Consider the following 24,723-nt stretch of genomic DNA (forward strand, 5'->3'; position numbering starts at 1 on the left):
CCGAGAGGGCCAAGGAGAGGAGGAGAGACAAGCACTTCCCTTTTAAATTGATCCCACCGAGACCCTCAAGGTTCTCCTCGCAGGACTCGCAGAAAAGCGCTAAAAATCTGGCCCGGTGGATCTGCGAGGAACTGGGAGGAGAGGGGGAGAGAAGAAAGACTGTTTTGGGTGGGGGAAGACACGGAGAGAACAGAGAACTGTGAGGGAGAGGCGCCAGTTGTGGCAGATCAAGAGAGGTGAGCTAGACAAGGAGGTGGGCTCATTTGCCAAGGGGGCATCGATATCAATGTGTTCCAGCTAAGGCTCAGTGTGAAGCGTGCGGGTGGTATCAGTTATCAAACCGGCTGTACGCAAGATGATGATGTGCTCAACCAATCGCAAGTGTATCTTCATTCTGCCCGGGTCTTGGCAGCGGAGACTCTGGATCGTTTCAAGCTGGCCTGAGATCAGACCTTGGATGAAGATGGTGTCATTATACGCAGCATGTTCGGCTCTCAAAGGAACAAGCGCTATCAGAGCAACCCAGAGACTCAGCAGCGTGCCAGACTCGCCACCGACCAACCATTCGCCAACATGTGCACAAAGTACACGCAGCGAAGGTGTATATGCGTGCCTTTTCAGTCACCTCGATGTTTTTGTGGCCCGCTACGTTTCCAACAACCAAAGAAAGGATCATCCAAAATACAAATTGCAAATCAGTCCTTGGTTGGTCAATTTTTTAACACTTTGTTTGAAGCTTATACAAATAACATCATAAGCCGTTTCACCCCGACATGAAAACTAATTGAATTGACAGTACAAGCAAGTACTTTCAAGGATTTTCAATTATTTGATAAAAATACTCTAGTATCACCTAATTAGCTCAGTTGTGATGAAAAGCCACCTCTCTGCATAAATAACTCACATCCTAATAAATAAGCAGATCTCTACTAATAGCATTAAAGTGCCCTTTGACCTCGCCCCCTTATCCCTGAAAGTCTTCTCCGCCAGCCACACTCCTCTCCCCAATACAAATGGTCTGGAATCACATGACTAATCAGATGAAGCCATTTATTTAATTAACTCGGGGGGGTAACATAGTGTAATTCAAAGTTACATGACCAATACTCAGTTGGCACATACTGTATAAGCTTCAATGGTGCGGAACTTGGTGCGGCAAATTTATCCAGAGAGCAGGATCATCATGACTGCTAATTTTCTACTGCGAAAAAAGTGGAGTAGAGAAATTAGAAACTTGATTTATAGAGGCAACCAGGAGAGGGGGATTAGCGATGAACAATCAATTTCAACGCTTAAAAAGATGCCAAATACACTTGACTTATTCTTTTTACGCCACCCTTCTTTGCCTCATTCTCAAGAGCTTCATGACTGAGCAGCCGACAACGCAAAAGAAAAAGGATGCTCGGAAACTCGGAGTGTCAACCTTGGCGACCGATTTATCCATTTAGCAGGTTCGAATAATGACGGACTGACGATGACAGGAATATTATTACAAAGGAAAGATGGACATGCTTAGACATTGGTAACCACTCATTAAGCATCAAATTTTCAGCAATCTCATTAATCTTGCAGTTCAAACAACAGTGTGGGAACAAGCCAAACTTTTCCACAAGTTGGACAGATCTGTTAAACTAGGACAGCCACACTTGTACGTTAACTGCCTCGAAGATGATAATAATCCAGCACCGCTGCCAAACGTCTATAAATAGTCCTCAATACAGTGGTAGCAACTTTGAAAACGGACCCGACAATCCACTTATAGCACAGCTAATAAAATACAAGGAGGGAGCGTAGTAAGATAATTTGTCTTGTCTGTGGATTGCATTGACAGGCCCATTGATGCTGACGTCTCTTTAACATGAGGTTGGAGGGTGTTTGGTCTCCCCCTTCAGTCACTTGCGAACTGCAGAGCCTGGAAATGATTAGGCCTGGGAGGGCAATTAGCCCGAGCATCGCTGGGCTAAATATAGTGCCGCTTGGCCCAGCTCTGCTCCCGGGTCATGTCCACAATGCAGCCTCCGCGCACATATGTTAGCACAATCTGGATTGTTTCATGACTGATGCGAAGGCTCGGCTGACTCAGACGAGATAACATAACTCAGCTGTCGATCAGGTGTCTCGTGAGGCAAGCAGTGGGAATGAACCCAAAAAGGTAACATTTCCCTTATTCTCTATAACTTTAAGGCAAAAAAAAAAAAAAAGGCTTACTGAAATGGAATCTGCAGTTGACTATTTCATTTTTCCAATTATACAGTATACCACGATTTCCTTTCCCACAGTCTTGCAGACACTTAGTAGAAAGCAAAAGGGGGAATGCTTCTCATCTCAAAGCCTCCTGCCCCTTCAGTGCGGTATCTCCTGCCCCTGTGAGAAAAAAAAAAATGTAGATTGTATCCTTAAAAACAGGAGGGCTCGCCCACTTGTTCACCTGGGACAGCTGTTGCACAGCAGAGGCAAACCAAGAAGGTTATAAGAGCCTGGGAATGTTTAACATCTAGAAAGCAATCAGAACATAGTCACTGCTTGGGGAATTGGGCAGGAAATACGGAGAGTAACCCTTTCCTGCCTGAAAGGAAAGACAAGAGGAAGTCATTTATGCTATGACAAATATGCGAGCGAAAAGTGAGCCCGTTAACAGCTAATCTCTGCAAATTAAATACCATTTCCATCACTCCTACGTTCTGATTTTTTTGCAGTTTTTTTTTATCTCAGATAAAAGAGCCTTGCAAAAAAAAACAAAAAAAAAACTACTTCAAAGCGATAACGCTTAGTGTTGCATAACACACCATTACAAATATGGTGCTTTTCTGGGCTAAAAGGTAAGAGGTCAACGCAAGGCTGCAGGGGTGTGAGCCTTCCGTCTCTGATTAGTTTTCCTTCAAGCATGGCGTTTTCGTGTATGTCAATTTTTTCACAGATCATATTTATCACGTACTACTGTCAAACAGAGATGCCAACTTTATCGTCACCTCACAGATGCATTCTGGATATTTTGTCAGGAACATTAACATCGCAGTCAAAATTAAAACACGGCATCAGACTCCAAACAACACTAACATTTTCGTTGAACAGTTTCTAATTACAAAATCATGACAGCTTTTTTTTTTATTATTATTTCAGTTTTTACTTATTCAAGAACACGTTTTAGGATTATTACCACTAAAATACATTAATCATCACAATCATCTCAGGGCGCAGCCATTTTGAGATTCTACTGCCCTCTGCTGTCGAGTGGAATTGACGTAAAAGTGCCCTCGGGCTCACATCGCTCACCAGTCAGTTAACTGTTTTAGCTACAAAACGAATGATTGATACCGCATCTAAAAGTGTGCCAACATCACAATCGACTGATCTGTCAGTGTGCATTTTCGGGATGCCTGATGATCTTTTTAGTTTGATAAGCTGACTGAATGTATTTCCCCTGACACAGGTTGGACCTTTCTTCAGTCACAAGACAAATAGAGGAATTTCATCCTCCAAACCTGCGACTGCTGACAACTAACCCTTCTCTTCCTCAAACAAGCTTATGTGGCAAGACTTGAGCGTGTGTATAGGTGATAGGAAGTTTCGTTTCCGTCCAGTGTTCCTCCTTCTTGCTACATTTTACAGTCTCTCGTTCACTTTTAGACTGGAGTTCTATATAAAACATTTCGCTTTACTGCGGATAAAAAGTGAGGGTTTGTTAGAAATGCTTCTGTGAGGATCATAGTACATACAGCAAGGCCTTACAGTTAAGGCAACATTGTATGATTTATATTGTGGTACACATGCAGATGAAACTGTAGTTCTGAGATAAATTCATATAAAAGTTGCGCAAAATGACTCATTTTCAGTGAATTCACATCACACATAATGCAGTTTTCTGCATCTAGGGAACTTGTAAAGAGAGAGAAGTTATATGAGTATTTGTTTTAGTATTACTAGATCCAGAATATTATTGTTGATAAGTATACACTTGAAGTGCCGTTTTGGTTTGGTCATTTTTATGCCTAAGACACGTTTTTTTTTTTTAATTTACAAACACGAATGATGAAAGATATTGTTCAAATTTCTCACCAGCCCACAACCCTCACATCTTGTTTAAACAGTTTCCATGCTGGCCGCCCTGACGCTCCGTCTTTCCAGTCAGAGCAGCCAGAGTGCACAGTCATTCCCAAAGTACGGGTCCACTGAATAAGCGAATAGCACATTGCAAATACGCTGTTACTTTCAACAAGCTTCCACGCTGGCCCTGTATTCTGCTCGGACACTCTTGTCTCCTCAGCCGGAGTAGCCAGAGTCCGCTACGCCATTCCCAGAGTATGACGCTCTGAATAACCCAACAGCACATTCCAGCTGCGCTCCGAGTTTCCGAACAGTCCGGAGTGTAGCAGAACTGGGGGTCTGTTTCGAAAAACTTCACAGAGACACATTGCTTGGATGATTTAAAAACAAATAAAAAAAATCAGAGTTCTACTGAGAAATGGATAAAGCAAATAAAAAAGGTGAAAGCACAATCAAAATACAACCATAAAAAGTACACTGACCCTAATCGGATTTGAAATCCCTTCCCTTTCCACTCACTACATTCAATTCCTTGTGCACACTAAATTCATATGCAGCAATATTTCTGCCGCCTGTAGCACCAGAATAAAAGAGACAAACGCATCCATCACATGGTGAGGTTATTGTGCCAGTCTGTGTGAGTTGATGAGAGAACACTAACTCTCCTAAAGAAACCGTTTATTATCTATCATTTGCCACGAGAGAAATGAGAACAATGTGGTGTGGCTTACGCTCAGTGTTGGCCCGGCAAGATGGAACCACGTCCTTGGAGTGACATTATTTATTGAAATAAGTTAAAATATGTATAGTGAATGCATTATGAACAGAGCTTCTGTTGAAGCAATGTTGGCTGTAACTCGGCTTAACATTGGCTTGCACGTCGTCCCTTGTGAGACGCGGCGGGGATAACAGAGGAAAGGGTCTGAACGGTTTAATTTACCCCTTTCATGAATGGAAGGGATTTCCTTTTGATGGCCTATTTTAATGTATAGACAATTTATGGCAGCTCCTTGAACAGAGATTTTGATCTTAATTACTTTGTTAATTAACTGAGATTCACAGGAGAAGCCTTGGTCTACCCGTAGTCTCTCTGCATTGCTGAGAGGACTCCTCAAGAATCTCTCACATCCTCTTTCCCATTTTTAAAAGCACCAATCGTGCACTTGTGACTGATTTGCAAGTCTGCCTTTGCTGAAGGTGAGATTTTTTTTCTTTCAAATGTCAGAAAACCCCAGAGAGCTCCGGCTATTCGTTTTCAATGCCAGAGGAAAGCGGAGCAGAACCTGGCTTTCTTTCCCTACCTACGTACGTCCAAACCGTAGACTTGAATCACGTGGATGCATTCCACAGATTTATGTTTATTGTTTTCCAATGAAAGATTTAGAGAGGAAAGTGATGAAATGGCTCTCTCAATCCCGGTGCCTCAGCTTTGATGTATGGATTGAACATGCACCTAATCCAAATTAAATGCACACTGTTAAAAGAATGCAAATCGTCAATCACAGTTTTGCTTTGACGCTCAAGTATTGTCTGACCACAAGATTGCAATTTTTTCAAACAGGTTGGGTGGAACATGAACAATGAGTAGGCGTATTGGCACCCGAGCTTGCTTGAGAAGAACAAGCTAAAAGTGAGGAGAAGCAAGGTCCAGCTGAGGCAGCTGCTTGCGATTACTCTCACCCCCCCATCCCCCCCCCACCTCTCTGGCAGGAAATGAGCAATCATTTAGTACTGACAGGTACATGCTGAACCACTGCTATCTCTTCTCTGAACCAACCAAATAATGGATTACAGCAGTTTAGTATTAACCTTAAGCCTCTCACGTATCAAAGCAAGGTTCGTCGGTTTATATCTTTTCAGGTGCAAGAGTGTGTTTTTTCTGAGCAGGGACAATTATAAAGTGATGTGGCCCTTAAACGATACATGGACCACTCTTGTATCCACAGCTAAACAAGAATCCATGTCTGCAAGTGTGATACTGGATCAAAGAGAACAGAAAAACAGCTCTTTTTAAATCCGACTCAAATGTGAGGTGCTTTTCTGGTTGTGAAAAGCAATAATTTAGAGGTCTCCGGTGAGTTGCGGAGGGCTTAGTGGGTCCAGCTGGATCTGGAGCGGAGCTGTGGACCTACCTTAATGCACTGCCAAGTAACACGACCAGTTCCCTGAGGTGGCAGTAGAAATTAGGGCCCGGTGCTGACTCCAATATTTGGCAGAATTCCAAGAACTGGCCAATAATAATCGGCCAATTAAATACAAAAATATATACTAAATATGATGGATAAAAAACGTTTTTTCATCCCCTACAACAATAAAGATATAAATGACAGGCAGAAGATTTGACTGCTTTGTTGTGTTTTTGGGTTTTTACAGGACGTACACTATTTAATTTCACAACAGATTGGAATTTTTTTTAAATTGTCTGATTTTTGCAGATTTTTTTTGGAGGGGGGGGGGGGCAGTTTGAATGTCAGTATCAGCAACAACACACACAAAAAAAAAGAATTTTCTGCCGATTAGGCTCTATGAGAAATACCAGATTTAAACTATGACTTTTTGTAGTCTTCTATAATTTGATGCAAGTTAAGTCGAAGCCGATTATTGGTTGTCATTGATATTTTTTCAGCATCGTACAACAGTTCTCAACCTTTTTTTGCGCCACGTCTAGATACATTTGAACAGACTGGCACAGAAACAAATAATAAAAAATATAACTCACCATTATACGGAATGATTATATGGATTTTCATTATTCATATATATCATTTTTTTTACCATTCCACCAAGAACCGTTTAACTGTATTACAATAGAGTGAGTAGTTTACATTTCATTTTCTGGCGTCATAGAAAACTTTTGATATTCCCTTCAAGATACTGTCAGAGCGATGTTCACCGCGACATTTTCAGAGTTGAGTGAATCGCACTTATGGGAAGGTACGCTATGGTTTCCTACTTATCATAGTACAGTTTGGAAGAATAAACCCTAACTCTCGCATCTGTTTCCTTTCTTGCTCATTTAACAAAAGATGGCTAAGTAGAGTGACATTGTACAATGGTGACACAACCTATGAAGTCAACCAAAAAAAAGAGGAAGGCAACATGCTATAGTCAGTTTTGTGTGTGGATAAACACAAATGACTTTGAATCATTACAGGGATGTGTTTTGACCAAAGTGAAATTATCTGAAAATTTAGCCGGGGGTCTGGGGGCCGCTGGCACCCAGCTAGGTCCAGGGTTAGGGTTAGGGTTAGGGCTCATGGGTTTTCCGTGTTTTTAAGTACTTTCAATGCACTCACATGACAAAGAAATAAACAAAACAACAGCATAAATTTTCAATGTATATTGAACTATCCCATATAAAATGGCAGTTTTAGTCAACTCAAAATCAGTCACATTCAAAAACATTGGACTGCCTTTGCTTTTAAAAACTATCACTGAGAATATCATCATATCTAACTAATGTGATTACAAAGTTAACACATAAATAATGTTGAAGAGTTCAAATTTCATGAACAAATAATTGTATCATGACCAAATGAAAAGTAACTCATATTAGAACATACCACAAATGTCTTTGTTATAGCAGAAGATGTTATCTGTCGGAGTCATGTGCATACACAATGAACTACTATAAAAAAATAAAATAAAAAATAAAATAAAATAAAAATAAAAAATCTGAATTTTTTTTTGGGGGGGGGGGGAGATAAAAAAAAGCGGAATTCCGCGAATTAGCAGAAAAATCACATCCCTGTCATTACTCTTTTTTTTCTTCATTTGTTCTTATTCCATTACTCGAAGGATTCTGTTTAGCGGAGTACTGTTGTGGTTTGTACCCCCCATGGGAGGGTGCCCAACATATATGTTGCATACCAAACTGCACAAAATGGAACTGTGCACGTTTGTAGAACTAAAATAAGGCTGAAAAATCTCATTGTGATTTCCTCCCCAATATCAAAATTTTCCACGGGCATACGTAACCAGCACAGAGAGAAGCTACGCTTAGTCTGTCTGCACACCGTGATGTCATTTTGAGCGGCGAATTAGAATTTGATCTTACTGTGATACTATCACAAATGCAATTAATCATGCAACGCTAATCTAAAATGTCCACGTAAAGGAACTTGTAAACAATCGGCGAGCTCTGTTTATTCTCTGACAGTCCTCTACAAACATCTCTGTTGTGCAGCCCCAGATGTCTCATTACTGCAAAACAAGCAGCGAGATGAGCGACACAGAAACCACCGGCCCTCAACGATGCCTCTTTTTCAATTAGACAAGATTATCCCAGCCAGAGTGGGTCTTCCCGTGCAAGTGATATGCTAGCTTGCCACACACACGGGATTGGCCAAGTGTCATTGTCAAGATAAATTTAGCGAGTGGCGGAATTAAAGGTGATTGCACGAGGGGAGTTGTAGCTCCACATGAGCGCACAACAAGCTTTAATAGCAGGGGGTTGCTCTGGCATCTATAAACTTTACAACCTATGAGAATACATAGGCAGAGGACACAGTTACACACTTACTGTGTCTCGCTACATCTCATAAATTAAAGCGATAGCGTCCCACAATTCCTTACGATATATAGTAGACTACTTGGCGGGCATTTATCAAATCATAAACCAAGCAACGGGAATTTCTGCATTAGCTAAAGCAGGCTGACACACTCATCCTTAAAAGACCAACGGAATAACCACTGCCCTCGTACCATTTCCTGCATCACCTTCATGAGAAAAACAACAACACAATCATTTCTTACAGATCTGAAACACGATCAGCTTTGTTGTGCAACCAAAGAAGGCTCGTCTTGAAATAGAAAATGCAGCTGCAAAACGGTGACGCTCGCTGCCTGACGCTAACTCCGCATAACTTTCCAGAGAGTCTGTGCCATAGCTGGAGCAACTCCACTGACCATGGGCGTCTGTGGTTAAATTGTGCTAGTCTACGGGTCCGGAGGAGGCAGGCAGGCTCCACGACTGCTGACACGGAGCACCCTCGCGAGGGGGGGGGGACGACTGAGTAATGGCAGGGTAACGTGATCCAGGGCTTCGGAGGGAGTGGGAGCGAGCGTGACGCCTAAATCATAGCTGTGGGAAGGAGAACGGGAGACGCGCAAAACGTGTTTGCAAAGACGGATATGTAGGAAGATGAGAGGCTGAGGAGACAAAGGGTGGAGTAATGAAATAAATTAGCAGGGGGGCAGTATATTTTGGAACCAGGGATGCGAGGGAACGCCTCTCTGCTGCCATTCATGAATGTACCGCACCTCTTGAAGTGGGAGGACCCTCGGAGGAATGACAGGGTGTGGCTTGGGTTTCATATTTTATAAGACTGTCTCTGATAGAATACAAAAAGTACGGGGTCCAAAATGACTTACATTTTAAACTGGTTTCTAGAGCTAATGTGGTCGAGGTCATCGCCTGCCAACGTGGGGACGCCGGTTCAAGACCATTAACTCCAACAACAAAATGTTGTGTCTGTGTGTGTAAAAGACAAATAATGGTTTGTCTCGTCTTTGAAAATTTGGATGTAATTTACTCCCATTTTTCAACTTGTTGAATGGGACATAGCTAGGTTTAAAAAAGCGCCACCAATATAATTACTGTAAAGTTCATCATATCATTTTCCTTAAAACACCAGTCTAATAAGACATAGCTGAGAAGCAATATTCACCCGACTATTACTGAGCCACAAACTCATTTTTCCGCCCACCATATGGTCTTCATTCATTATTCAGACTTGAGATGTGCTTTCCTTGTTCTTCAACCATCCCGCTCATGACATATTTGGGAAGCACTTACCCGACAGGGCACGTATAAACAGACTTGTATAAAAGAAAGAAAAAAAGATGTTTTATAACGGCCAACTTCAACAGTTTTGGGCAAATAGATGAGAGAAAGGGTGTCCAAACTTCTTCACACAACAATTTTATGTAATTGGCGACTTCCGGCCGCGACACAGCAGACGCGTCCACGTAAGAACTATCCTTGAGAACTGCACTGTCACCAATATAAACAACTAGCTTAAAGCGGAAAAAACTGTCAAGCGCCACCAACTCTTCCCTGCGACGAGAGAGGAGCGCACTAGGTCGGCTACAGATTAGCAGTTAGCACCAAGCTAGGTTGCTACAGCTTGAGGGGGTCTGGGACTTGGCCCATCTTGTGTCCTGGAGTGACTCTAAGCCAATTGCCTATTTTTTTTTTTATTTAGTATTTTTTTTCTGGCTCCTTAGCAGGAAAGCTGCAACAATAATGACAAAACAACAAAATGAAAGCATACAACACTAAGCACACAACTGCATTGCAAATTACAAGGAGTTTGTCAACAAGCAACAAGATTTTTGAGGAACATCAGCTTTTTGTTGAATCATTTCGACTGATAGTTTCTTCAAAGCGTCGTGACGAGTGGCGCCTGGGAGAAACGCAAGAGTGTGTGCGTTACAGCAATATGATCATAGTTATGATTGAGCGGAAACGTTAGACAAGCATCTAAGTTTCCTTTGCCTGCTTCCACCCTCCTCATCTCGCCACACGAGAAACCGCAGTGGAACTGCTCGTAAGCCAAAGTCAACATCACCGCCATCTGTACGGCATGGATTTTGTTTACGCAAGGTGCCATGTTTACATGCCAACCCCTTACTCGTATTCGGAGGGATGAAAAATACGCCGATGTTTCTCTTCCCTCACAGCCACTGTACGCGACGCACCCTCAGAAATTGTGAGCGATTTGCCACAGTGAGCGTGATAAACGAGGCTGTCACAGTCCAACTGTGACCGACTCCTCCAAAAGAGCTGAGAGCTGCGCCGGGCCTGTGAAAACTCTTCAAAACGTGTCAGCTAACCAATTTTCCAAGTGAGCAGTAAGCCGCTCTGAAATGAGCTATAAAAGTTAGAATCTAATTGTACGCATACTTTACAAATTATGATTTACTTAACCAACTTACATTACATACAAGAAATACACGGCGTGCAGAGTTACAGGCCTTTTAAGGAAGGAAAGTTGCCAACCATTTGTAAGTATGTGAACCAGCCCCATGGAATACATATTTGGTCATTCATTTTCTATGCTGTTTAGCCAACCATCAATCAACCACAAGGCACGGAGCTACAGAACCATTCGTACTCATTTTCAAACAATCAATTCGGAGTCCTTGGTTAACCTAACATACAGTACATGAATGAGCACGCTTCCTCTGAAAAGTCAGCGTTGTATCCTTTTCGCAAGGAAGTAAATAGCTTTCATATTGTTAATGATGGTTAGACACTAATTGAATTCTGGTGATTTGTTTTTCTTTGATACACTTTCATTGGAGTGCACTCATTTTTGGAAAAAATAATGAATTCATTTAATTGTACACATTGACAAATCTCATTTGCAATCAATGGCTCACATTTGTGGGAGTACAGTGTTTTGTAATATTTGTTGCAGTACCGTATAATTTCCTAAAGAAAGTACCGGACCAAAACTTGGGAGCACATGGCTCAAATCTGATCTGGAAAAAGATTGGATTCCTTGTGGTTTGTGGCTCTACTCTGAGCAAAATGCTCTGCAGATCTCGGTTAGACCTGGATTGGATTTTTTTACGATAGTGAGTGTGGGCTTAGTGTCTTCAATGAATGGAAGATTCTGTAGTGAGTTTTTTGACGTATTTTAAGTTTTTCTTAAATCCATCAGTATCATAAACATTCCTGATTCCTGTCATTATCAAAGTGTGGTAAGAGTAGCAGGTTTTTATAATGGTAGGCAGAATCAATGCCTAAGTACAGTTCAGTTGTATTCAACTTTTTAGAACAACACATTTGCAATTAATCAAAATTTTAACAGTCTTAATGTTCAAATTAGGCTGACAAACCATAAAGGCAAACTCGCATAGTGCTAGCTAGGGTGAGGCTAGTAGCAACGTTGGCCAAGGTATGTACTACGTACCGCACGGATACTGGAGGTAAAAGGAAGTTAATAACTTGCGTCAATGCACCGGTTGGTGTGTGCTACTCCGATACGATTGAATGAGATAAGTGAATATAGGTTTTTAAACATATGATCAATATAAAGTGCTATACAAGTACACTCCATTTACATTGTAATCAAATTGGATTTTGTATTTGTTGGATTATGATGTGTCTTTCGGCAAAATTACATTGGTAACCCATTTGAGTTGATTCGGTAGCTAATGTCAGTACGAATAGCGAATGTGAACTTTTGATGTTAATATTAAAACTCAGTCACTCCCAGCCATTTTAACTGACGCAACCCCCTTTGCTCCTTGCTGTTTTACTGGATTTTGACTGATTTTGCAAGGCCCACAGATTAATATTGTGTTCTATTACTATAAAAACATTCTTTACCAAACAAAAGATTAGAGTCTCTTCTTTCATCTGGACAAAAAAAAGTACATTTGTATACGTTTACGTCTTGCAGCAATTAGCATTAGAATATAGCTAAGTTACATCATTAATCACAAACCTGTTGAAAACACTGGGGGAAAAGAGCTTGTTGCAACCCTGGTTAATCTCATACTTTGATGCCACCTGCTGGCCGTTTTTGTAATAACTACCATTGCTTTAAGCAACCTTTCATGTCATAGGCTGAATCAAAGCCTTCTGTATGCTCCAGCATTAAAAAAATAAATAAAAACCATGAAAAAACGTATAAGTGCGTTTTTGGGACCATGGCAATATTTAAAATAGAACGTTTTTATACATTTTTGGGAGCAAATGAGTTAATTCAGCAACATGTGGGATGTCCTTGTGCAAGCATTTATAGGTCATACTTAAAAAATGCCAATCTCTCAAAACCGGTTTACTTATGCTTCAATTTATTTATAAATAAGACTCTAACAAGGCACTACTTGCATTTTTAGGATCAGAAAACTATAAACACTTTGAAAAGCTCAACTGCAGTAGATTGACATGAGACCCCACCGCCACCAGAGCTCAACAGGAAAAAAAATTAGTAGGGGCAAGTGAAGGGTAAATGCACGCTAACCCTTTGGGGGCGACACGCGATGACAGCTAGACATTGAAATGGCAACAGCTCAGAAAAAAATTGCAGGTCTGAAGGGGTGCGAAATGAAAACTTCCTGCAGGAGTTGCAGCATGTGGGATTCGCTGACCTTTACAGCTCGTTATAATGTGACAAAACCTGGCTTCCTGGCAGTGGTGAAAATAATATTTTGTACCTGGAAAGGAAAACCAAAACCCCCCTCTGGAATATACACCACAGTGAGAGCTATTTCCAGTTTCAGTATGTTGGCTCGGCTTAGAGGGGAATTTCTCCTTCACTCCTCCTCCCCGCAACACATTTTCAATTTATCACAGCTGATCATTAACATCCCGGATGCTTTTCAACTATACACTACAAGCGCTCTCACAAAATAAATAGGCTTAATCCTTGCAGGAAGTGGAAACTAAACATTTTTTTTTTTTTTTTTACTTTCTGATTGTGAGAAACATCCACGCTGACATATTGCAAGCTCACAGTTGCCAACCGCGGCTGATGGGGCAGAAAGCTTCCAGGCACCAATCGATTAGGAAACTGATACAGCAGATGGCTTGTTTCAAAAAATAATTTGTTTTGCATATTCATCTGGGAAAGAGCCAACGCAAAATGCAGACACTTCAAAAGGTGATGGGACAAATGTTCTGTCTTTTACATCAACTTTGGGCCAAGCAAATCCACAACATGACATAGCACGCAGAAACATGACAATTTGACAAGCAGCCAGTTAATACTTTTGGATGCAGATTAATCTGAATTACTTGAATTCTTCACACGGAAAATCTCACTTTACTTACTATCTCCAATTTTAGCTGTTTAGCATTGGAAATTTCTGGTTAAGTTAATTAGTTCACAAAATATGTAAATTAGCATACAGGGACAGAAAACAGCCACAATTTGGTAAATAAATTTAAAAAAAAATCACATATCTATACTATTGGTCACTCCAAACGTTGGTGTTATCAATTAATTGACCATGTTCAAGTATTGCAATGTTAACTCATTCATTCCCAGCCATTTTCACTGAAGCAACCCCCTTCGCTCCCGGCTGTTTTATTGAATTTTGATTGATTTTGCAAGGCCCACAAAATATTGTGTTCTATTGCTATAAAAACATGGAACTAGGGCTGGGCGATATAAACGGAATAGTGTATTCAATACAAGGTAAACATTTTGCCGAAGGTAGAGCTTTTGACTCTACTGTCTTACCGCGGTAGCGCATGTTGATGACATCATCGTATCTGCGTCCCGGCATGGCGCACGGCTCGACTCGTCCTCACGGGACAATCAACTTCCGACATCAACACGACGCCACCTCGAAATTATATTTAATTGCCCATTAAGGACGCTAAGAAAGTTAATTAGTCTGTCACTGCATGATAGACACAAGTCTGCAGCGTTAGCAACTAGCCACTAACGGGAGCGTAAACAAATGACAGCGTTCGGCGAGCCAAACTGAAGCTGCAGTCAAATACAGTCGGACGTTTCAAACTCAGACAGGAAAAAGTCTAGCAATGCATTAACCGTTAATAATTGCAAATACCTAAACAATCTAAGCTTTCCATCAATCTTTAAAAGCTGGCATACATTAAGCACTGTTTTGTTTAGTTTTTTACTTAATTACAATCAATGGTCCAACTAGTCACTTTTGCTTAGCTTTTAGTTTTTGGTATGTCAATGAATCAAAAATAAAGAATAAACCTTCTGTTTTATATCATTCTTATAACATTTACCATCCAAAATAGGAGCACCTTTACTAAAGTCCCTTTTAAATAGGCATTAAACAAAACGTAGAACAGGTTATCTGAGTCATAGTATAGCAGTTTTATTTTATTTTATTTTATTTTCATCAGTTACCCGAGTTTACATATTATACCCCCTGCAATGTGCTCACATACTCCTGGTTGGGAAACAATGCAATGGACGACCTAATCCAAAGTAATGTTGAAGGGCCAGATTTGACTGATTTATTTTAAAGTATTATAAAATAATTGACCTGTTTTAGTGCAGACAAATCTTGTTAGAATAAAATATTTTGCAGCCTTTCATCAGGAAAAAAAAAAAGTATATTTGTATCTATTTCCGTTTTTGCAGCAATTAGCATTAGAATATAGCTAAGTTTAATTATTATTCACAAACCTGTTGAAAACACTGGGAAAAATAGCTTGTTAACATGGCCCTGGTTGATCTCTTATACTATGCTGTCACCTGCTGGCCGTTTTTTGTAATAACTACCATTGCTTTAAGCGACCTCTTCATGTCAGAGGCTGGATCAAAGCCCTTCGTATGCTCTAGCATAATAATAAAAACATAATTAAAATGGAACGTTTATATACGTGTTTAACGTATAAATGTGTTTTTGGGACCATGGCAATATTTAAAATAACGTTTTTGGGAGCAAATAAGCTAATGACATAAGTGTTATATTCAGCAAGAGGTGGGATGTCCTTGTGCAAGCATTTATAAGTCAAACTTTAAAAATGGCAATCTATCAAAACCGGTTTACTTATGCTTCTATTTATTTATAAATAAGACTCAAACAAGGCTACCATTGCTTTAAGCGACCTCTTCATGTCAGAGACTACATCAAAGCCTTCTGTATGCTCTAGCATAAAAAACTTATTTTTGGCAATATTTAAAATACAGTTTTTATACGTTTTGGGGAGCAAATGAGTTAATGGTAGAACAAACGTGCCATTTTTGAGGTGTCCTGAAAAAGTGAGGACACTGACGATAAAAAATTGATAATTTTATATGTACTGTGCACTCTAATTTGAAGCCAAATCTGGTGGTCAGAATCCTGATTTTACAGACAAAATGGGACAAATGACAGTTAATCACTCAAAATAACTTGCTGTTATTATAGGATATTCAATAAAAGAAGTAATGTCATTAAGAGTACTACACCACATTTCCGCATTTCTCTAGCTCTTCCTATCCTACCAACATAATGAATTCTCTATCAGAGCACTCTTCATTAAAATTACATGCACGTTCACCAAATTGAGAGGCAAAGAAAATTTCACTTAACGTCAGTTGATTCTGCGACTTAATTGTCGGGTGAATAAATAAATGCATTAGCTTGCTAAATACACATTAGGTGAGCAGGATTAATGCTGAACAATTGCAAACCTTTACAAAGAAGTTAAAAGAATCATCCAAACCAGGTAGAGCAGGCACATACAAAGTCCAGCCCATGGGTCATTTGCAGACCTTTTTTTTTTTTAAAAAAATATTTTTTTAACCAGACCCTGACGACTATACACTATTTTGTTTCAAGTATAATTTGGACAGACGTGAGGCCATCATCATTTGATAGTTTTTGTAAGCATACTTTTGTTTTCATGAACTGAATATTTTTGGGAGGAATTGCATTATTTGCTCCACTTTCTACCTGTGTCAAGGTCCGATTTATGAAACATATCACTTAATTCACAATTGACCAGTCACATGTGTTATTCTTGAAGTTTGGCGGAAAGATTCACAAAGTCACATACCAGTTTTCCGGAATCTCGGGCCTCACAATCCATCAATGCATCCCGACTCACGGAGGTCACGTTTCCTTAAAGCCTCCCTGTAAAAAAGCAGAAAAATATTATACCTAACATAACTTACCACAAAGCAAATGTGTTCATAATTTTTGTAACACGAGATGTGTCAACACCATCAACATTTTAAATGAGCTGATACAGGAAACACTTACTTCACCATATAGGACTGTGCCAATAAAAAAAAAGTACAGTATGAAGACGACCTTGATTAAGGGTATAAAATTCCAAGTACATATAATCTCAGATGCCAGACTACATCAGACAATAAATTCACTAACTCCTGCTCCCACCAAACATTACAGCACTATTAAGCATTTCTATTTCTATTGTGGGTTGTCTTTGTATGAGGGATGTTCCGATTAGTGCCGATTCCAATGTAATCATTTATATGTGAGATCGGCTGGTACGGATTCTGATCACATGGATTAGCTGCACATTTTTAAAAGGTATAAGATAAGATAAGATCCACTGATTGTCACACCCATCTAAGTGGGGCGAAATTTGTTCTCCGCATTTGACCCATCCCCTGAGTGAGCGGTGAGCAGCAGCAGCGCCGCGCTCGGGAATCATGTGGTGCTCTAACCTCCCAATTCCAACCTTTAATGCTGAGTGTCAAGCAGAGTGGCAATCGGTCGCATTTTTATAGTCTTTGGTATGACCCGGCCGGGAATTGAACCCACGACCTCCCAGTCTCAGGGCGGACACTCTACCACTCGGCCACTGAGCTGGTATGTGTTTTGTTCTGATCCAAGTAGTTGACCACAGTGTGCTACTAGTACACTAGTGAGTCATTACATTATAAAATTCTCCTCGTGAACATCTCGGCAAAAAGTCAACAAGTGCAGAGGCCTTACCTCCCTCTTATAATTTTAATGTCTTAGCTACCTGTCCTACTGCGCTACCGTACCTGGTTCTACCTGGTACTGTAGCCTACCTGGTACATTGCATGTACCTGCCAACGGGGGAAAAGTACAAGGGTTATCCATTTGGGTACTTTTGACTGAAAATACTAATTTAAACAAATTTCATTGCCTAGGAATGTTTCCCTAAAAGTTTCAAATATGCAACCAGCAACTGGGATGCTTAATCAAGGAAGTAGCAATGGAGACAAGGACGAGGTCTCTGCACAAGATTCACAGCATCCTTTAAATTGAGATCAATGTCTGCACATCACTTTCAGGTGGTCTGTGACAATGCTTGGTGCTGGAATCCTAATTTGATGACGTTTGTCTGCGGAGCATCGCCGTAGGGTTAGCACTGGCCTGCTTCCATTAACTGTACACAAACTAACATATCTTACGACACTGTTCACCAACATGAAAGTTGCTGCATGTGCATATTCACGTCATTTGTATAGTATTGCATGTTGTTGTTTCTTAACTTTGACGGCAAACAGTAGAGGACCTTATGCAGATATTCGAGCTACATATAAGCTATGGTGACTGGCAACAGTGTAAAGTAAGCCCAGTTTGGCTTCGTTTCCGTGACTCAAAGCAGCAGGCTCAATTTAACTGTTGAATTAGCTCGAATTGTGTCTCACCTGGATCTCCAGAGAACTGGAGGGCTGCACCTTCACTTTATAGACGAGGTCATTTTCGAAAATACTTGGCAAAAGCGTCGATTCTCATTTCTGTTTCGTTGCAGCCATTTTGGGCCAAACCTTCAATAAGATCACACGGGGGTGGTAAGTATGCGGGAGACTATTCCAATCACTTATTCCTCGTTTTAAATCGGCTCATATACATTTCAGACAGCAAATGTAAATTGTAAAATACATATATATTTTATTATTATTATTATTTTCGCTAGTCAAGAACGGTGCTTTGTAGACATGTTTTTCATAAAACACCTCACATGAGAAGAAATGGTACAGCCCGCTGGTTCTGTGAGTCTGCTGTAAATGCTGCCAGAGCTCAGATGCTGACTGAGTAAACAAGCAGTGAGTGTTTTACTCGGTGTTATGCAGCAGTTGTGAAGAGCGAGTAAATAAATAATAATAATCCATAGAGACGTTAATTTGTTTAGAGATAATGCTTTTAGAAAGGGTGAATATGAGAAAATTCCCCTATTTTCCTGAGGTAAAACTCATTGAGGACTTGAGAATCATTGCAGCACTTTTACTGTCATTGGTAATAACATAAACTAATATAGTTTTCCATTTTTACCACTTTAATGCTCACATAAGCATCACTCAAATAATATGAGTTACAGAAAACAGATGAGCCATGATTGGTGATTTTGCCACTTGCTGTCGACTGAAAATGACGTCACAGTTGCTCAGGGCTCAGGTAACGACCAATCGCGGCTCACCTGTTTTGTGACGTTGTTGAGCTGTGAGTGGACCCTCAGATTGACTCAAAGCAGGCGGAATTTGCTGCTTAACTCATATTAAACAAAGACAATATTAATCAAGATGCTGTGTTTATACTTGTGGGGCAAATACAACTTATTGTGAAGAAATTATTTGGGCCGACTTCCCCTTTAATTAAAGCATATTAATTAAAACTAAAACAACAATAAGTGCTTTAAATTGAAGACAATCTTATTAATTGCTAATTAATGGATTAATCTAATTCATTGCCAAGCTATACCAATAATATGGTATTGCACAATATATACATTCTATTATGATTTCCAACAGCACTTTATGAAATATTTCATTTTATATGTACCTGGTGATAAGATAGTGAAGCATGGTGTACCTTTGTCGCGGAATGCACGAGTACAGTCAATAAATGGAAGCAACGGCTTCGAAAATAACACACTCTCTCTTTTTATTTCTAGCCCGTTTCCTCTCTTTGTATTATAGCTACGGCGGCAAACCACTTCTTCCTTGACAATCACACCGTGTTGTTTTTGGTTCATTGAAAAAAACATTTTTTTTTAATTTAAAAAGAATGTTACATTTATTTATTTATTTTTTATTTGCACATTTATGAACTATTTTTTCAAATATTTGACATATTTCAGTGCCACTGCTGTAATAATTATATCCAATTATTGGTACATTTTCCGTGTACAATATTTGATTTGTATAATAATTCAAGTAAGGGCAATAAATGAAAGTACACGGAACACCAATGATGAGTTTTTCTTGACATCTAATGAAGCCATAAAAAGACATTTAGATACACGTGAAGGGCTGCACACATTATACGCACACCCTTTTTTGCTAGTGTTTCACACTGCGTTGCTTGGTCAGTGAAGCATGGTGTTGTTAGTTTTGCAGTTTGACTCACCTGGGGCTACACACGTCTCCTTCTGTTAACCACTGTCACGGCCTACAGAGGATCGTCTGTGACAGGTGCTCTCTGACTGCGTCACTTTGTTTGTGCCTGTTGATGACAGACGGTCAGAACGAGAAAACATGCAACTTAAGGCTCTTTTTTCGTATTCTTTTTATACATTCACTGTCATAAAGAGGCGGCAAGTAGAGTGAAGGATTGAGAAGAAAAAGAGAGGCTCGGTTGCCTCTGTTTCATGCTGATAATGCGCTGTGACTCATATCAATATTTCTCATCTCTCTAAATAGGATATGAAATAGCTTTTTCTGTAAGCCTTGATGAACGGCGCAGCTATCACTTGCCAGCATTTGCCGAGCCGCTAACTGTAACTCTTGATTAAATCCTCAGAGTATCATTGTGAAAGAGATGTTAAAGCATTTCAAATTATATTCAAAGCCATCAGTAGCGCTTGGTTGTATATTGAGCCGCAATGGGCCATAGAAGCGCGTTTGAGGTCTTAACCATAGAAAAAGTAGTCGTGTCATCCGACTTTGTGATCAATAAAGGGATCTTTAGCCGAGGTCCAAATAGAATTAAGAATTGCTTTAGGATAATGACATTATCGACCAACGTTCTGGAAGGCGTTTTAAGCTGTGTCAGGTTAATTCCCATCTATGAAGGTTTGCAGGGAGCCGCTCGGAATCGTATTGGATGGTCGATGTAATGTTCGCAAAGATGGGCAGCGCTATTCCTCGGCACAACTGAACATTCTTTTCTACCACAAAGACATATAAAGTACGGAATCTTGGTCGTGCCAATGTGGAGTAAATATTTTTCACTGGCAAAAATACGCTCCAACATACTTGTAGCCATTTTTATTCCCCCATAATGCCACGGTGTATTTAAAAAAAAGAGCTATTTATTAGCATTTGGCCTACATAATACCAATACGTTCATAAATGATGTTTAATTCTGAATTTATACGATCTATTATCATATCTGGAGTGCATGATGTCTGGCATTTTTTCCCATAATGTCACGGGGGTATGCGCATCGTCAAGTCAACACACCGTGGCGTTAGCATTTAGCCTAGAAGTAGCCTACAAGTATGTTCGAACGTCGTTAAATACGTTCGAACATACGTACTTTCTAATATTGCAAATACATATTTGCGTCCAAAATGTTTACTCCACATTAGCAGATCCACGCTTCTGTACTAAAGCTATTATAGCATCGTGAAATGTACAATTTGACCAAAATTTAAGTAAAAATGTAAGAATCACATCTTAATTGCAAATATTGTTGCAGATGCGCCACATTACAAATGTTTTTTTTTATGTGTGTGTTAATATTAACATCATTGCTTCTTGTTGCTACGCTTGACTGGCCACCATGAGGCAAAACCACTTGCGGCTCTCCTGTATAGTTAATAAAGGTTTATTGCATCCATGATAAAGCACCTGAATACATAAGTTATTTGATTTGCATGAGTAGAACTAGATTGGGCAAAAAGTACTAGGAGTGACACTAATATTATACTAATCTAATCTTATTAAGAAAGTTCAATGTAAAAAGCTCCCTCCTCCCCCAAGGATGCATTACATTACATGATTGCTTGATTTAACTTTAAAATAGGTTGTGCATGTGGATCCATTTTTTCCTTTCCTTTCCTCTGCCAATATTATTTTTTTAGGCCAGGCACTCTGATTGACCCGCTTCTTGTTTTGTATTCCCTCAGTGAATAAAAGTGATGTACCTTGCTCATTATGAGAGACATTGAAGTGTTTTGATGTTTGGGGATGAAAAATGCATTTCTTTACTTGGCTTAATTATGTATGTGTCCACTGTCGAGTTGAAAACTGCTGCTCATGTGAGGGATGTTTCAAGCGTACCTTTTTTTTTTTGCCATTGGCACGGAATGCATTACTTCCCTATTACCGGCATGCCTAACGTCCCCTCATATGCAACCTTATGGAAATATTAAATGAAGTGTCTGCACACCTCAGTGGAGACATTGAATAAGCATGAGCATCCTTGCTCACGGTCCACGATGTGAGGCTTAAGTTGATTGCCATTTTGGACTCTCCTTTTAGCTGACAGGCTTCAATACCTATGAGAGTAGTTAGTGGTTTTGGGGATGGAATTTATTAGATGGGATTTGCCTGTTCATCCTTTTTCAGAAACTCTTGAAATATTTTTTTGTGAATAATATACTTTCCAGTCAACAAAATGCTTCTGTCTAATGGTCAAGTATCGACAGAGGTAATAGAAAAAAGGTTCATTTTAAATTGTGCTGTGTAAAAACAATCGGGTCAAAATTAACCCAAATGGGTCAAAAAGGGACCGACCCAACTTTTAGTGTAATGTAATTAACCATAAAAGTTGGGTCAAATGAATAACCCACCAAACAATTCTAGGTCCAGTGAATAACCCACAAACCAACCCAAAAATTGGGTTGATTTGTGGGTTAATAATTAAATCAGACGTTCATTTTTTTACGCAATTCAATTGGGTTTGTGAACTAACCCAGAAAGTTGGGTCAAATGAATAACCCACAAAATAACCAAAGAATTGGGTTGCTTTGTGGGTTATTAATTTAATTTGAGCCAACATGTTGGGTTAAATACCTCAAAAAGTTGGGTCTGTTCATTTTTGACACAATTCAAATGGGTTAGTCAACTAACATAAAAAGTTAGGTCAAATGAATAACCCCAGAAAATTGTTTTTTTTGTTGGTTATTAATTTAATTTGACCCAACTTTCTGGGTTAAATACGTCAAAAGATTGGGTCCGTTCATCTTTGACGCAATTCATTTGGGTTATCCAACCAACCCATAAAGTTGGGTCAAATGAATAACCCACAAAATAATTTAAGAATTGGGTTAGTTTGTGGGTTATTAATTTAATTTGAGCCAACATTTTGGGTTAAATGACTAAAACGGTTGAGTCTGTTCATTTTTAACGCAATTCAATTGGGTTATCCAACCAACCCATAAAGTTGGGTCAAATGAATAACCCACAAAATAACTTAAGAATTTGGTTACTTTGTGGGTTATTAATTTAATTTGAGCCAACATGTTGGGTTAAATACCTCAAAAAGTTGGATCTGTTAATTTTTGACACAATTCAAATGGGTTAGTCAACTAACCTAAAAAGTTAGGTCAAATGAATAACCCCAAAAAATTGGGTTGTTTTGTTGGTTATTAATTTAATTTGACCCAACTTTCTGGGTTAATTACGTCAAAAGATAGGGTCCGTTCATCTTTGACGCAATTCAATTGGGTTACAAAAATTTGGGGTTAAATAACTAAAAATGTTGGGTTGGTCCATTTTTGATGCAATTTGGGTTATTATTTGACCCAACTCTTTTTAGAGTGTGAAACAAACAGGCACCTGGAAATCTGACCATAACATGGATACAGGAACGATCAATGCATTCCTTTAATCTTAATTCAAATAGAAGCATTCAAACAGGCAAGACACAAACACTGTTAGGGATGTGTGTGTGTGTGTGTGTGCAGCTGCAGTGTGATTCTAACCAATTACATGCCACCTCCTTGTATTGTCGTGTTTAGAGATTGCTGTCATTTCACATATTTCAAATATTTTATTGTATGTGACATCAGGTTACACTTTCCTGTATTAATGGATTAGGATATTGCTACAAGTAACGAGGTTATGCATCTGGATTTCCTGATTGGCCATACACAGCGCCAGCTACTCTTTTTTTTTTTGTGTCTTGTTAGACACTCGCTGCCCTGGTGCTGTCATTGGTGTTTACTTTAAATATAAGAGGTAGCAGCTATAGTTAGGTCAACTTGGCAAAACGCTTGACATAAGAAATAGAAAGTAAGTCCAAAACAAAACCCCCAAACAAATTATACTTGAAGCTTAAGCACACTTCATTTGTTTATTCCACGAAACAAGAAATGTGCAAACGCAAGTACTTTTTTTGGGTAACCGCACTTACTCACAATTCTGAAGATCTATTTTTGTGAATGAGTCAAAAAAAAGCAGCATGTGTGTGTATGTGACATTTTGATTTACATCTGATGTTTTAGGGCGTGGTCGCTGACAGTGAAGGGTCACTCATTTGACTCAGTGACTCGGATTGGGGTCTTCAGTTAGCAGAGCATGTTTTTGGAATGTCAGATGAAACCCTTCTAAAAATAATGAATGTGTCTCCTCACCTGCACAAATGAGGCCCGTCCTTCTACATTTTTTCATTCCCAAAGCTTAAACGTTATTACTGCAGTCATTTCCTGGACTGGGGTTTCATTTTGGGACTCCCTTTTCACGCCTAAAACTTACTTGCAGTCTGTCACCTTTTCAGCACCTCTCGCTGGTTGTTGTAAAGGTGTGGGTGGTCACCATTGGACCCTGAAGTGGTCACAGGGACGCTGGGCTATGAAATTACATGAGGCCGCCAGCCTAAGGTCCGTGCAGTCGTCCCTTAATGAAAATTGTTTCACAGTGCCGGCTGCTCAGAGCAGCGAAGACAATCTGTTTGACAACCAGGCTTTAATATGCAAAGGTTGAGTAAAGGGACACCCATAGTAATTGGCTAACATTTTGACTGTTCATTTATAGTACTGCGCCGCTCATGCCATTCATGCATAGACTGTACACAAATGTTGCACATGTGAGAAAAGAGTAGGTGTTTGGTATTCACATTCATCCGGTGAAAACAGTATTGGCCTATCACAAACTGAGACATAAGCAAACATAAACCACCCACACATTTCTCAGATTCAGCCTTAAACTTGCACTTATAAACAAGAACAAGGAAATGTTAATGTACATTTTCAAATCCTTGTGTACTAATTATCACCGATGGAAAGATCATTTAAATGTTCTTTTATGTAAAAAAAAATAATAATAATTTTTTTGCGAAGTTAAGTCAAAATGATTT

General features: G+C 39.6%; 1 protein-coding gene across 2 annotated transcripts in view; it reads right to left on the reverse strand.

Moving 5' to 3' along the window:
- The window catches only part of znf438 (zinc finger protein 438), a 33,047-nt gene extending 14,799 nt beyond the window's left edge, over nucleotides 1-18,248 (reverse strand). For both annotated transcript variants that reach the window (XM_077554150.1, XM_077554149.1), the window contains exons 1-2: nucleotides 18,129-18,248; nucleotides 16,535-16,611 (exon numbers count right to left, since the gene is read on the reverse strand). The gene's annotated coding sequence lies outside the window, so the exon portion shown is untranslated. The remainder of the gene's footprint in view (nucleotides 1-16,534; nucleotides 16,612-18,128) is intronic.
- Nucleotides 18,249-24,723: the final 6,475 nt, after the last annotated feature.

Source organism: Vanacampus margaritifer, chromosome 20, assembly GCF_051991255.1.
Source record: "Vanacampus margaritifer isolate UIUO_Vmar chromosome 20, RoL_Vmar_1.0, whole genome shotgun sequence".
NCBI classification, from domain to species: Eukaryota; Metazoa; Chordata; class Actinopteri; order Syngnathiformes; family Syngnathidae; genus Vanacampus; species Vanacampus margaritifer.